Source organism: Thunnus albacares, chromosome 21 (genome assembly GCF_914725855.1).
Source record: "Thunnus albacares chromosome 21, fThuAlb1.1, whole genome shotgun sequence".
NCBI classification, from domain to species: Eukaryota; Metazoa; Chordata; class Actinopteri; order Scombriformes; family Scombridae; genus Thunnus; species Thunnus albacares.
The window spans coordinates 12,313,011-12,328,573 of NC_058126.1; the positions used below are offsets into that span (position 1 = coordinate 12,313,011).

Here is a 15,563-nt window from a genome sequence, read left to right on the forward strand (position 1 = left end):
TCGCAGCAGACGGCAGTGCGGCGCATGCATTCCTATAACTGGTGAAGTTTAATGATTCTATTCAGCCTCTGTTCATCTCACCCAGAAATAATTTAATAAGAAACTTTGGCCTTTAGAAGTCTCTGTGTCCTGTCACAATAGTCGAAGGACAGACAAAAGACAACCCGAACACAACAAAGAGAGAGTCCTGAATATGAAAGCCTTTGATACCCTTCATTCATTTGTTCTGTGACTTTTTGTAGGATTTGTTCTTCATGACAGACTTTGATGCTGAAATATTGGGACTTACAGCTAAACGCATGGTTATGAGTATCGACAGTAAATATGTAAAAAAAAAAGATCAAATGTCCAATTTTAGAGCAGATAAAAGTTTAGGATCAGAAATTTTAAAACTCACTGAATATTGACTTTCTTTGTATTTTGCATACACACTGTACTATTGATACGTTTTTTTGTCATATGAGCTCCTGTATACATCACATAGAGTACATGTGATATGTGGAATTTGGAGATTGTTAGAATTTAGATTTTTCTCATTTGTTGATTGAGCAGTAATACTGTGTCAAAGCAAAAAAAGTGTTATTTCTACATTTATTGTTGTTTATTGTCAAGCATTTATCTAATTTAATTGCTATTTTAAATTTTTTGTCAGAATAGTTTGATCTGCAGTCATTCTTATAGAGTTATGTTTTATTTTTTTACAGGTTTTATTGGTTCATTTAGTGCCATAAATGCACTTTTAAACCTAACATATTAATATTTCCTCTGTAATTTACACCATTTTGGATATTCCTCTGTGTCCTACGCAAGCTTTTTTTTTTTTTTTTTTTTTTTTTTTCCACTGAACTGTGCTTGATTGTATGATTTGGAAGCTGGTAATTTCTTCTGCTCCGAAGAGCATTTTTCAAAGGCGCAAATGACACAATAAGAAAGCCATCCATCACAAAGGAAAATTAGTGTAGAAATAAATGGCAGTCTTTGCCTCTCTCTTCTGTGTCCCATGTGAAGCTTGGATGAATATTGAGGCAGACAACAGAGAATAGTCAACAATAACCTCAGTGACATCAAAGGCTCAGACAGTGGTATTGGGAAAGCCCACAGAGGGCCAAAGACAAAATAAACAGTGGCTATGTCGAGCCCCATGTTTCTCCACCTATAACTCCCCCCTTCACAAGCGTTACTGTTACAAGTCTTCAGAGTGAATCCTGCATCCATGCTGCTGTGTTTATGATGCCTTCTGCAATAGATTCTAAAGCTTAATCTTCGTTAGAAATAATTTTCTCCCACCTGGGGTTAACACTGGCCTCAGTGATAATGCGCCATCTTATCCTTACCAGACATAAGAGAACAAAAAAAAAAAAAAAAAAAAAGACTTAATTTTCTTAATTGTGAAAAACCCCGCTGTTCACTTTGTGTGTCTTGCACGCATTGCTATTTCAAAGCAGGTTTCAATATATGGAAACTGTAATCTCTTGCAAGCATTTAGGTTCTCCTTTATATGCGGTTCAATTCATGTTGTATGAAGTGACAGTGAAATGTATGTAATATCAGCACAAAAGTCATGCATATGGTGCGTGTAATTTCAGAAGCTTACATCATGACTGCGTCTCCCATTTATTTTGCCCTCTATGATCTTATCGCAATACATGCTTCCATATTTAACATACAGCTACTTTGATCAAACATACATAATTTTAATAACAGGTCTTGTAATTATCAATTATATCATTTAGCACAACAGTAGAGAGAAATGTGGCGAGACGATGAAAGGTTACGAGTCTATCATTACTTAAACAAAAAGAAAGAAAATGTATATTCCAACAAGAGTAGAATGCATATCTATACGCCACAGTCATGACGTCTCATCTTCTTTTGGAAGTAGCTCATTTATAATCATCAACATGGTGAAATAATCAAGAACTACACCACCACAACAAATAGTGCTTGGTGTGAAAAACATATCTTATGTCTCTCAGGTTCTGACGTTGTCTGAAATGTCTTTCTGCATCTATAACAAATGGCTTTTAGCACTCATGCCATCTGTCCTTAATGAGTCCATTTTCTCTCCGAGCCATTTCCATACTGTATTGTGCATTGCCTTACATGCATTTGCATAATTGTTCAAAGATTTTGCGCCAAAATAGATATCCATGCTGGGAGTGAGTGTGCGAGGATGAAGCCAGAGAAGAAAAGAAAGGGGGAGAAAGACGGCAGAGTGAAGATGTTTGTGAAATAATGTGCAGGGAAAATCAATTTTTTTCCCTCTAAGCCTCACAGTAACCTAATCAGGAGTTGCTTTATCTGCTAATCCACATTTAAACTTTAACCTGTAGGGGGGCTCTTTGTGTTAGTTAATGTAAGCATAAAAGCAGAGGCCGGCCTGAATGACTAATCAGATCCATCATACATTGTACGACTAAATAGCTTTTCCAAAAGGAAATCAGAATTAGTGTGACTTCCATCTAAGGAGAAGCAGGGTAAACTTTAAATGAAACAATGGCCAATATAACAAAATGGTGGAGTGGAATAAATTAGTGTTCAAAAGGCAACTTCTTAATCAGCTCAGCTGTCTAAGCCAGACAGAAACGGGATGTTGGGTCATTTGGTAAATGAAGGCATGGAAGGGCAAACCTCAAGATGCAGATAGGCAGCTGCTAATGGAGCCAAGTAAGAAATAAAATGGAAGGACAGGCATATAAACAGGAACAAATGCTTGCAATCTAATAAAAAGTAATTTGAAGGAAATCTTTACAGGCCCACAGGACACACTGCAGCTAAGATGATAAATGACAGTCATGACAGATGACATATTAGGCTTTTAATATTTCAGTATATAAAGAGAATTAGAAGTTTGAGCTCAAAGCAGGACGTAAATGAGATCATCTAACAACAATGGTTAATTCATTGCAGTATTTTCAATGTATCAGCTGCTATAGCTGACTTTCTATTGAATAGACACGCCAGCTGAGCAAAAAAAGCGGACCTTGATAATTTTGTCTTTGTGCTTAGAAAAGTCTTCCAAACCCCTTTTCTGTAGAATTTATCTTATAAACCGATAGAAAAATAAACTAGAATATAATAAAAAGCATTTGTTTAACGTCTCACAATCAACATAAACTATGAATATTCATAAAGGCTCTGAGACAATGCATTATTTACCATGACACAAATACTCCTCATTGGATTCTGAAGTCAATTACCTGTCACAACTGCTACATGCTAAATGGTGCAATTCACGTGAGAGATCAAGAGAATTTTTTTTTTTTTTTTCTCCTTTTTCACAGCATTAAACATCTGTTGACAGAGTTCACGTTTACTCCTGTGGGATTAGCGCTTTAATTTGTTTTCCTTTAATCTTACATTACATTGTGTCGAGACACTGGATCCATGTCTATAGAACAACAGTGACATATTTAGTGAAAGTGATTCTAACTAAACTAATACAGCTTTTTTTTCTTTTTAGATTATAATCATTCCTTTGTTACAGACTGTACTGTAGGCTACTGTTTATATCTGTGTAAAAACTGAGCTGGTGATGCTCTCCAATTACAGTAGTTTTTCTGCTTTTATCCACCATTAACACTAAAATGCTCTTGGATTCAAAGCAGAGAGAGAGAGGATTTAAAAAAAAAAAAAGAACAACATGTCACTTCCCCCTTATCAATGTATCTAACTATATAATTTTCTCTCCATTAGAGACTGGGACATGCTTCTGTATCAGTATTACCATATCACACAGTAAGGCATGCCGTCAAACCCATTTCATGTTGCATTTAATTATTTTTTTCCCTCCTTTTCTCTATCTGTCCCTCTCCTTCCCATGAAAAAAAAAATATCACCTGAACCATGATGATTATGGACCTCATGATTCATCTCACAGAAAATCCAGTAAGACTGTAAGAACTGTTGCTCACTTTTGTTAAATTAGAAAACTTGTGCAGCCTTTAAATCTGGAAGGAGTTACTGGTTTTCACCAGTTTGACACTTAATGAGAGTAAAACACGCGTAAGGACTGATTCAGTTGTCATCACAGGTCTTTACTGTTCATTTTCTTAAAATTTATAAGAAAGAACACACGAAATCCTATCAAACAGAGCCTAGTTGCATATTACTGTATGGATAATACAAACACTAGCGTATGTAATTAGCTCACTGTATGAGAAAGGTTGAAAACTAGGGGATGTCATCAAGGTGATTATCATTTTCGTTTTAATAAAAAGGTAGCTGCTCCCATGGTATGTATGTGTAGTGTATTTATGAATCATGCATGCTCCTAGGGTACTAAATAAGACCAGGCCACTGGAAGATTGTGCTGTGGTCTCTGTGCAGGAAACTATGCATTCTCGCTTCCCAAGGTCTGAGCACATGAAGGGGCTACGTGTCCTCTGCTTCACTTCAGCTGTTATTGTCTTGTTTCTGCCAAGGTCCCAAAGCTCTTCTGTAGGATCTAACTCCATCTAGTGGCCCTGCGCACTCTCTTCAGCATGCACGCCACCCCAAACCAAACTCAACCTATAGCTGTACTCACACATACACACACACACACACACACACTCCTCCAGCTCCTACTGTAGGTCCTCAGAACAATGAAAAAAAATATATTTAACTTTACAGGATATGTCCACTTTTAAACTCTAGAGTTCTTTGCATCTCTATATTAGCTTTACTGTATATATTGTGTTATTCCTCTTTCTTTCGAGTGTGGTAGTGCTTCTGCAAGACCAGTCAGCTCTTGGCTGCCAGAGGCTGGGGGTAATAAAACAATTTTTCGGAGCCAACACTCGGAGCCTAGTAATAAAAGAAGCCATCTCAAGGGACATGTAATCTTTGTACATCCTCTAAAGCTCATTATTACCATAATACCACAATAAAGTTGTCTCTGTCATATTAATGTTACCCACTTTTTAGAATTCTAATGAAGTTGTCCGGTTCATTTTCATTTAGCAGATTACGATATGTAAAGAAACAATAAGGGAGGCCAAGGCTTTGCGACTGTAATCACGCAATTTACCACCACTCTCAGGTCTTATATGACAGGCCAATTTCCACACTTATTAAGCCTCTGACACACTTGAAATAATCGTATTAGCGTTTTTTTTGTGTGAAATTAGCCCAATTTCTGGGAGACATTCCTGAATCGATGTAATAGACTCTTATACATAACTTGTGATGTCTCTATTGCTGCTCCGCACCAGGCAGGGGGTGGAAAGGCCCGTCCTTAGTCGGAGCTATCAGTCAAACCCTACTCTCTGCTTGGCCTGTTTAAAGTTCCTTTTTAAATTTCTAAATCAAGGATATGGTGCTAAATGATTTCATTTTCTCTGGAAAGAAAGACACGGATGATTTTAACACTTCGAGCGACTCCCTGTCGAGAGGGGTCAGAGGCACGTCTGAGACCTCTCCTCCAGCCAAGACCGAAAACAACTTCCCCACTTGTTTTTCACGTGCTATGTTTAACACGGATGACATTTTGCCTTAGTGCCACTGGTAAACATTGCCAAAGTAGCAAGCACAAAGTTGTGGTGTCATAATTCACCACCGCAAAATGAGGCCTCTTACTGGGAGTAGTGGAAAGAAGAAACACAAGGCACTCTGCTCGTTGCCCCCCTCCAGTGAGGAATGCACACACTGCAAACTGGTTTCTAGTCGGGGTACACCACATCCTGGTACTTTTATCTTTAACCCCTGACCCCTGGCACATCTGGAAACATAGTTGGAGTCAAACATGAGGAAGTTTTCTTTTCTCTTCGCTCGAAGCAGTTATGGAAGAGAAGCTTTTAAGTTTTTCTGCAACGCAGTATAGACGTAAGCTTTCTCAAAAGCAGGGATGTTTAATGGCTGCACTGGCTATGAACTCTGGGATATTGACCATTTGAGCAATGCAGTGAGTGAGCATGGGACACAGAGATGGTGAGAAAACTCTATTGTTCCTCTTGGCTGGGTGGCTTCGAGACTTGGAAGCAGATAAACATCTCAGCTGGAGCTAGACGTCTTTGATGTTGGTGGATGATGATCTGGACACCAAGTTGGAGCCAATGCAAACATGCCTAAGCAGGATATTTTGAAGTAACATGTAGAGACACCTTCTTTTCCCTTCGGATCAACTGTTTTCAATCAGCTCTTTATTAGTTCTTTTATTGCAGGGGCTGAACACTGTTTTCGCTAAAGGGATATAAAGGTGGAACATTCTGATCTTTCTCACCAAGTGTTTATGTCTTATGGTGTCTTAGAGACAGACGTTGTTTGTGCATCTTCTAAAATTACAGAAATGTCATTTTACATACAGTAGATACTGGCATTCTTGTGGAAAATCATATCCTTGTAGTGTCTGAACTGATTGGGTCTCTTTGTCAGCATGAGTCAGCCTGAGGGTGTCTCAGAGATACGACAAATAATGTCTCTGCTAACCCTCTTTGAATCAAAACAGCAATCAAGTGGAATACAATTAGCAGAATATATGCAGGTATTTATCATCTCTTCCAAAGAGGGTGTGTTAGTCTGTATTATCTACTGAGGAGGTGGACGTTTCTGAATAGAGCAAAATGACTTGCCTATCGATTTCTCTTTGGGGACTTGTCAATGCAGGGTTATGATTTGATGATCTAAGTCATTCGGCAGCGATCGGTATCCACCTCAGGTTTTATGACCATTGTTAGTTGAATGTGTCTTGGGGTGGTTTTTAGGGCCTGGCCATTTAGTAGCGCTGACATTTAGTGGAGCAACGGTTTTTATGCCACTGCCTTCTGCTCTGTGTCCAGTCGTTTTCTCCACAGCTGCTTTTTTCCTACACGACTGTTTCACAGATAACACCAGATCTCATAATGATAGGGTCTGACAAAATGGGGAAAAAAAGAGGGACATAATCAAACGTGCTGATAGAAATATTGTCTTGACATGCGTCTATAGGGAATTTTTTTCATCGGACTGATGTCTGTCTCAGAGGAAATCTGTGGATGTTAAGAGTTCCCTGAAGAATTATTTTATACTGATCTTTCACTTTACTCAAGGGAATGCTGTCAGAGATATCTTGTAAATCCTCCATCTTAATCTGCCCTTACAAGCATGAACAGCTACACATGGTTGCGAAATGTACCCAGTTTTATTTATTTATTTATCCGCATGCTTCTTTTCTTTTTTTTTTCCCCCCCTTCTCTTCCACAACTTTGAACGTGGCACCGAAAACCCAGTGCAACATTTGAATTATTAATCTGTCTGTTTCACAAAAATAATAAACTTTGAAAGCAAAAACAGCCTCTCTTGTAAAATAAATAAATGTATTTAATGAGATATGAAATGCTTATAAATGTCTGCTCACTCCACGGTTAATTGCAGCTTGTCACCCTAAAGCATTCAGTGATATATTGCGCATATACAGCAAAGAGTTTTTTGGTTTTTTTTCAGTGTGTGACTTTTATATCACATCTATGCTATGCACACTGTTTTCAAATGTATACAGCGTCTCCATTGCCTGTTCGGTAATTTAAAAATGCACAATCATATCAATCATTAGAAGTTTAATAGGTAGGCTTACATCATTTAGCGTGACAGACACAAAATCATGCCCAGGGTTATAATTTTGCAGAAAATCAAAGCGAGCGATGTAAGCAAGCAAACGCATAAATGCTTTTCTTCCTTGAGAAAAGTGAGCGAGTTCCAAGGCAATCGCCACCGCCTTTTACATCAAAATTCACCAATAAAGTCAGTGTGCTGTAAAAACAGGCCATATTTTTACATCTGTGGCCCTTGCTGAGCGAGGCTGCACAGGGAAGACCATTTCACACATCTTACGACCCCGCGGTTTCCTGGCTTTCAGTCTCAGAGTCCATGTTCTCCACATTTTCCTGTATGCTCTGCCTCGTTAATTCTTACTGAGACCCGATAGTGCGAAAAGACATTTTGCTCTGTTGTTCTTGATTGTTATCTGTCCAACTTTGTTACTCAATTTACTCTTACAGCGGAGGAAAAAAAAAAAAAAAAATGTTACATGGACCAAGTTGCCTTTACCAATTGATGTCTGAACTTATATTCATGGTGAGAGTGAAAGAAGTGAGTATTAATATGACAAGTATCTTGAAGTTGATTTGGAAAGCAATTGTAAAGCATTTGATCGCTCATGCATGTGTTGGCTGTCAAGCATTTACTATGAAAGAAAGTGACGAATGCTGATTTTTTTTGACTTCTTTGTCATTCAGCAGATAAGAGAAAATCCGAGAAAGAGAGAAGAGAGAGGAAATGAGATTGAATGCGGCAGAAATTAAAAAAGATAAGAGAAGCGTCTACTTCATAGCAACACTTACGTTTACACTAGAGATGTGTGTGTCCTATCAGTGGGAACACATCAGTAGTCATCAGAGGCCGGTTCACCAGGCCAGACAAGAAATCCAGTACAGAGTCTGGGAGGCAACAGATTAGAGGAGGTCACATCATGCTAATGAGAGTCATTACTATCACATGATAGCCAAATAAACTAATTGCCGGCTTATTTACGAGACAGATTGTCCTAAATCAAAAGGTTAATTACATCTGAGACAGAGTCCTTCACTGGAAATTGACCTTTAGAATTTTTGTTTTCTTGCTCTTTTCTTTTTCCGTCCTCTTTCCTCTTTTCTGTATGAGAGACAAAAGGCCATATCCAGATAGGGTTGCCTGCGTGTTTCTTGATAAGCTTCAGGCGCAGACCCTTGCCTATTACTTTTTGTGTTTTCCCAGGAAGTGCTTGGCTGCATAATTAGCAAACATCATCAGACAAGACTTGGTGCCACCAAGGACTTTATTTTTCCCGAAGTTTCTGCGCCCTGAAGCTTTCCCCCAGCCACCAAAGAATGTTTGTTCTTCTTGAAATTAGATGGGTTTAATTGCTGTGGAACAACAGCAAAGTGCCCACCCCCCACCAGACACACACACACAAACACACACACACACTCGCGCATGTATTGTTCACACTCTCATACATAAAAAGTCTAAGATCAGGCTGGCTAATTATGCTAATAGCCAATTGTTCAACCATGGTGATATGTTTACTGAGGGAGTTGATGTGTTCCTTTTGCTTCGTCATAAGCAGCCTGTCTATGGGTCCTCTGTGAGATCGCTGCACCTGAAGGCAAGAGGACTGTGCCCTCATCCATCCTGCCTAACCCATTACCCTTGGACAGGGAAGAAGATAAATATTGTTGCAGATGCTTAACTCTCTGCAAATGAGATTTTTCAAGCCAGATTTATCAAGCCTTGGCGGGGTGTTTAAGGCTCCAAAACTTGGCCCTCGGCATGATAAAATGGCAGCACATGTTTCTGAATCACCCACTACAGTGTTGTTGCCAAAGGGTTATGATGATATAGTCAACCGCTTTTTTCCTGTTGTGCATCATAGCCTTTGAGGTTCTCATATTCTGTTTTCTTAAAGCCTAAGAACTCAAACATTTTTGGATAGAGCAGAATATCAGTCTTGTATTGTAAAAGTGTTGCTTTCCTCTACTTTCATTGCACAATATTTCTTGTTTACAACATGCGCTGAGTTACTATTTTTGTATCATCTACTGAACAGAAGTTGCTCTATCTTCTTATCTTCTGTCAAACATATCCATTCGAGGTTACAATATTATTAAAAAAAAAAGATTAAACACCATTTTTAAGAATTTCAACATGATCATGTGTATGTGCACACTATTCTGTAGGACAGAGTGGCGAAATTAAGTTCTCTACCTTGGCGCTGTTGGACACATCTGTTGTAATGGTGTGAATTACACAGCGAGCGCTGTTAAAATTTTAAAGTATAGAAATCTAGATACACAGGCAGACGAGGCATTCTCCCCTGTGTTTAAGCTCTAAATCATCTCCCATCAGCTATACAGAAATCCAGATTTTTTTAAAGGATACACAGTATGCGGCCTCTGCTCACACCCAAACGTGCCGAGAAGGCATTGATGGGAAAAATTCATAGGGCCCGTAGTAAAAGTTGTGTATCCGAACCTGTTGCTGTCGAGCCTTGGTCTTAACGACCCTTGGTGGAGCATCCCATGGTGAAGTGCCATATTTATGTTGGCAATATATGCGAAAGACTTGAGATCATAAAACTCGGCGGCCACACAAAGCTCTAAAGGACCACTGTTTTATAAGACCGGCTTTATTTATGCAACTGCAGGCTGAAGCTAAGTTGTCAGCTTTTTCTTACGTTCAAAACAATATTTCCTTTCTTGCATAGCTTTGTAGCCATAATGACGGGATAAGATTTATGACTTGAAAATATTTCTTTACTGTTGCTATCGTCATTGAGTAACGCTCATGGTTTGTTTTACCTTTTTTTAAATTTTTTTTTTTGAATATCTATAGTGTATTGTTTACTTTTTGGACCACTGGTAGGAATCCAGCCATACAACACTACACAGCAAGTGTGTGCAATGTGGCATATCTCCTGCAGACCATCATCACCTAGATGACACAATAAGCTGAAAAACATGCCCAAAACATCTGCTTGTTCTCCTTTTAAAAATTTCTTTTTGTACTTGTGTCACAACAAAAATGTATCTTGGTCAGTGTAGAACTGAAGGTCAACCTCAGTGTAAGAAATGGAAAAAATGATGACTACTGCAACACTGAATAATGATCTCAACGTTCAGGTTCCATCGGTTTGCCTCTTGGGTGACTTGTGGCACTTACAGGTGTTGAAAATGACAAAGTTCACGACCAACTAAACCATATATCATATTCACTTTTTTTTTAGGAAAAGAGGGGCTTGGCAGTTTAAACAAGTTACAGTATATTTCTATTTGTGTTCAAGCATGCATGCCTGTGTATGGGATGTCACTGATTTGTTGACATTACAAAATGCAGCTGAAGAAATATTATAAAACTGAAGCACCTACATGAATTTATCATTTTTTTCCCAACAGGGGTCTCCTCCAAAAAGAATTTGCCACATGACACTTCATGATAACATGACTGACTGAGTGGGAGGGAGGGAGTTACCACAGTGGAAAAGTAAGACCAGAGACCAGGAATACTGTAACTCTAACCTAGAAAACACTCCATGCCCACCCCTCCCTTCCCCATCCATCCCATCATCTCCACCTCCAGGGGGAGCTCTAACCAGCAGCAGCAGCAGCAGCAGCTGCAGCAGCGGGAGGTGCTCGTAAAATAAACACAAAATTCAGGCTAAAGACTTTACCTGCCCTTTGAGCCAGGAGAGGAAATGCAGCCAGGAAGGCTGTTCTTTTACCTCTTTTCCCATCTTCACTGTGGGTAGGAGAAACAATAACATTATTATAATGTCAGAAGCTAAAATGGAATCACAAAATAAACTTTTACGCACTAGAGATGCCCAGGACAGACACTCAATTAAAGGATGACGCAGTGACTCCATAAAGGTGACCTTTGACACTGCATTTCCACTCCAAATCAACACTCTCCTCACACACTCTGCTCAAGCCAACAGGGAGCCTGGAGTTTCTGAAAATGAACGATCTGTCAGGAGGCTGTTTATATCCCCTCTCCCGCTCCTTTATTTAACACTCTCACATTAAAAAGGGAAGAGCTTTTTAATTAGCTATGGACTCTCCTATTTTAATCAACTCACAAGCGGAGTCCAGCTGTGACAGCCTTGACAGGCGAAGACTGGTGACGTTCCGACTGCTGACTTTCCTCATAAAAAAAAAAGAAGAAGAAGAAGAAGCGAGAGGAGACCAATGAATTTGCAATCTCGAGCGGAAAGCACAGTTTAGCGAGATAGATGGGTTTTGAATTAAAGTGTAACAGCCTGTCTCTTTTCAGCTATAAGACTGTTTGTAGTCATTTTTAATTGAGGGGATTTTTTTGTATTTAGTTTTTAAATATACACAACTTGTCATACCGTTTTGAACTGATCTGTGCAGGAATCTGAAGCTTCACCACTGTCAAATCATCAGGGTGATTCAAGAAGACACTGTAATAAGTCCACTATTATTTGCAAATAATCCTATAACTATAAATATATTCTTGCTTTCTCTCTGTCACACATAATATCATATTTATACTGCATTAAAACCTTTGAAAATATTTGATTATATTGGACTATTATACAAGGATGTAGCATACTTCCTACGCCTTTGTTCATCAACATCATTTAATTTATCCTTCACTTCGGCCACTGAACTGTCTTTTATCCCTAGAGTGGCTTTAAGCTCTTAAATAATACACAACAACAAAATGAAAGTATAACAGAGGTTCTTGTTTCAGCCATTTGATGTAGCTGCCAGGCAACCAGTGGGATGCTTTGAATTTAATTTAATCTATTCAAGTTGCAGCTTTTATTTACATGACAAGACAGAACAGATTGCATCGGCCTCGGAAAAAAGATAAATGAAAGAAGAGAAAAAACAAACTTGGACAAATTAAAGCAGATATTTGCCAAACCAATGTAATGCAATTAAAACGAAGAGAGCTGTCTGGTACGTAACGTCAGTCCACTCTCTGCAGCCACCAGTGACTTTTTGATCTCTTATTACACATAGGAGAGCAGCCTACTGTTAGACTATGATGTGCAATCTGCTCGCCTCTCATATTGTCATGCAAATACATTAGTTTAGGAGATGGGTCCCTCCACAGTACTCTCAGTGGACAACACTCATTAAACTAATTACACATTGAACCTAAACTGAGTGAAGCGTAATGAGGTATGTGATATTCACGAGGAACTTATGCCACTGGGAGCATGCCAATGGAAATTTGTGACGCCACCTTTCCACACCTGCCTGAAAGTTACATGTTCAGTGAAAACATAATATACATTTTCAAAACTATTTGCATAATTGGTAATTTGTGTAATTGAGGCTACCTGTCCTGCTGGAGGAGAATCGGGCTGAATCACTCTGAATCTAAAAGCTCATATCAGCTGAGAATGAGTTGGCGATCATACGACCCCTTTTGCTTTTAATGATCCTGTGGCTTTTCCCCAAGTACACCTCTCACAAGAAGCTTTATATTTTCAACCAAACCCCTGCTAATCTCTTGAATTGTCTCAAAACTGTCAGTATATTGTCTGTTCTATCCACTAATTCTCATATTGTCGGGTACGGTGAAGTGAAATGAACACTGCAACTTCTACAAGTAGTCTTAAAGTTTTGGTAAATGACGAAAAAAGGTCATTTAGTTTTACATTACTGGTAACTGAATTAGAGTATAATCGCTGTGTATAGACCAGGAGAACAGTCCAAGCAGCCTACAGTCAAGCACTATTTTTGTCCTAGTCAGGAGGTCAAAATAAACACCAGAGCTGCCACTGATATACCTAAATACAGCCCTCCCATAGCACACACACATACAAACAAAAGCTCAATGTCAGTCATAAGCATGTGTACAATCAGCTGGATTTCCACAGTGTGCAACTTTCCCAAAATATCTCTTTCACCTTGATGTTCCCATAGAAACAACCCAGTAAGGGCACATTTCCATGATAACACAGAAGACACTGAACCACAGAGGAACGGCAGCTGGCATCTCTTGAACTCTGAACTGGTTTTTTTCCAAATTTTAAAGTCGTGGCATGGCAGAGGATGGCAAGGGCAAAAATGTCACAGCTCCTTGAAAAAGAGAAGCTACTCAAAAAAAAGTTGACGGCGCTAAACCAGTCACCTGGATGAAAAGTTCCAGCAGCTTTTTCAAAGACAGCAACAGCAGTTCTGTGTACAGTGGGCATAAATCCAGGATGAATCTCATATGGTTTTGGGGGCCAATAAAAAGCAAAAGTAGAGAAGAAATGACAAATCTATTCTCTCGAGTAGAATTTACATCTTTAAACTTAAAGACTGCCGCATGGTGTACTGATGACTGATTTATGTTTTAAAGCACACACAGTGCTTTTACTGTACAATCCGTTGGCTTTTAGATGTAACATGATTTCTGAAACCAGCTTTCCTTTATCAGGTTAAAGAATTAGTGTGTGTCTGTGTGTGCGCAAGCAGGGGAAATAAAATGGAGAGCATTTAATTCCTTGTGCACTCCATGCAACCTTCTAAGGAGCATGAAGAATTAATTAATTGCTACTTTTATACATTGCTAATAAATTTGCACTGCTATGTTTATTACGTCTCACACTGAGGGGAGGGTATCACATGTTTCATATCAAATGTTTTATTTCACTACAAACTCTCTAATTCTCTGGCTTCAGTTTCCAAGCCACCCTGCCTGCTTTTGTTCCCCTTCTATTTTTTTTCCCCCCCTCCTCACTTCACTAAATTTATCCAGACTGGCTGTGATGGTGTGTGCTGGAAGTTTTCCATGCATCATAATTGTTTCGCTAATTTACTATGCTAATTGAGTAATTAATTCGGGAACAGGAGATTAGAAGGGGGCAAAAATACAGAAATAAATAAACAAGTAAAGCGTTGATTGTTACCGCCGGGGCTACCGTTTTGTTCTGACATTAGGGATGCAAACTGACTCAAATACTCCAGCATGTTTGCTTCCTTTGCCCAAGGCTAGCTAGTTGATGTGCTTGGTGTGCAGGCACAGACTTAGCATCCCTAACTTCTCACCATGGGAGCAAACATTCAGCCGGTAATTGCATGTTACAGCACATCAATTGAACTCCGCTGGTGTGGTCATACTTAATAGTTATCACTGAATGCGCTTCCAGTGATTTAGATGCTATTTTATTGCTGAGCATCTTAAACTGAACACATAAAGGAGGAGGTCATGTGTATGTCACCACATGTCACCATAAGTTCCACGTTTGAGAAATTTCATGAAGCAGAAAAGTTAAAAAAAAGGAGTTAAATGAGAAGAAAACTCAGCACATGTAAAGAGCATGTGAAAGGGGATGAGTTCTCAAATGACAAAAAAAAAGGGAGTAATAATAAATATAAAAAAGGTCAGAGAGAGTCTGAACTACTGGTGGCAAAAACCTCAATATGACAGAGGCCTTTAGAAAAGTTTTATGGTGTCCTGGTGGTTCAGATTGCATTTTTCTCAAAGCACTGGGTTTACATTTGGCTTATAAAAAGGACCTTGCATTTCTCTCATCATTCCCATCTTCCTACTGATAACCATCCAATAAAAGCAAAATGTTCAATCATAGTAAACATTAAACAAGGGACTGCAGCTGCTTTAACTTTGTCTTGGGAAAAATCTCTAACTATATTAATGTTGAACTGGAATAGGTTTGGTTTCTTCGGTTCATTAAATTGTCCTTTTAAAAATGGATCTTTGTGTGTAGTTGAGACCGAAAACCACAAGATGGCACCCATCCAATTTAAATCCAATGTCTGCCTTCTTGCATGTTTGCTGCTCTCATGGCCTAACTTTGGATGAAGAGCTTTCCTATAAGTTTTGTATTGATTTCTCATATTGATGTATATCAAATAAGCAAAAATGACCTAAATGTTTACTTGCAATAAATGATTATGGCTGTCATAATCTGGGCAAAAACCCAGTAGGCTTGTGATTGTTGTACTATATTACAATGTTGAAGAAAATACTTTAATGATTACACCAAAATTACCCCTGAAGAGCAGCTGTTTTAAACATGCCAAAGACCATTATTTACTCATTTCCAAAGAAAATAAGAGATACACAAGATAGAGAAGGAGAGAGAA

At 38.8% G+C, this 15,563-nt stretch overlaps 1 protein-coding gene across 7 annotated transcripts in view; it reads right to left on the reverse strand.

Moving 5' to 3' along the window:
- Positions 1 to 15,563, reverse strand: part of zic4 (zic family member 4) — a 111,727-nt gene that overhangs the window by 78,656 nt on the left and 17,508 nt on the right. Inside the window, exons 4-5 of one of the 7 annotated variants that reach the window (XR_006399657.1) lie at positions 11,570 to 11,629; positions 11,213 to 11,229 (exon numbers count right to left, since the gene is read on the reverse strand). The exons of the other annotated variants lie outside the window; for them this stretch is intronic. The gene's annotated coding sequence lies outside the window, so the exon portion shown is untranslated. Of the gene's footprint in view, positions 1 to 11,212; positions 11,230 to 11,569; positions 11,630 to 15,563 lie in introns of those variants that run through there. 7 annotated transcript variants of the gene reach the window in all.